Source organism: Antrostomus carolinensis, unplaced genomic scaffold, assembly GCF_000700745.2.
Source record: "Antrostomus carolinensis isolate BGI_N321 unplaced genomic scaffold, ASM70074v2 scaffold49956, whole genome shotgun sequence".
NCBI classification, from domain to species: Eukaryota; Metazoa; Chordata; class Aves; order Caprimulgiformes; family Caprimulgidae; genus Antrostomus; species Antrostomus carolinensis.
The window spans coordinates 1-320 of record NW_010322095.1 but is presented as its reverse complement, the minus strand read 5'-3'; positions in this window follow the sequence as shown (position 1 = coordinate 320).

Sequence of the window (320 nt, the reverse complement as noted above, 5' to 3'; positions counted from 1 at the left end):
AGGTCCCGCGGGGCGCGCGTGGGGCGGGCAGGGCAGAGTGGGGCGGCCGTGGGGCTCACCCGCCCTCAGCCCCCGGCCATCCCAGCCCGATGACAATGACGTGACCCAGCCAGTTGGACAAGAGCCACCAAGGGACATGGAAATGGCCCCAGAGGTCCCTGGAGGGGCGGATCCAGCAGCACCAGGAGGGCAAGTCCCCAGGGGGATGGGGACATGGGGCAGCAGAAGGGCAGGTCTCCAGGGGTATAGGGACAGGGACAGCAGGGGGACAGGGACACAAGGTGCACAGAGGTCCCCAGAGACAGGGATGCGAGCAGGGC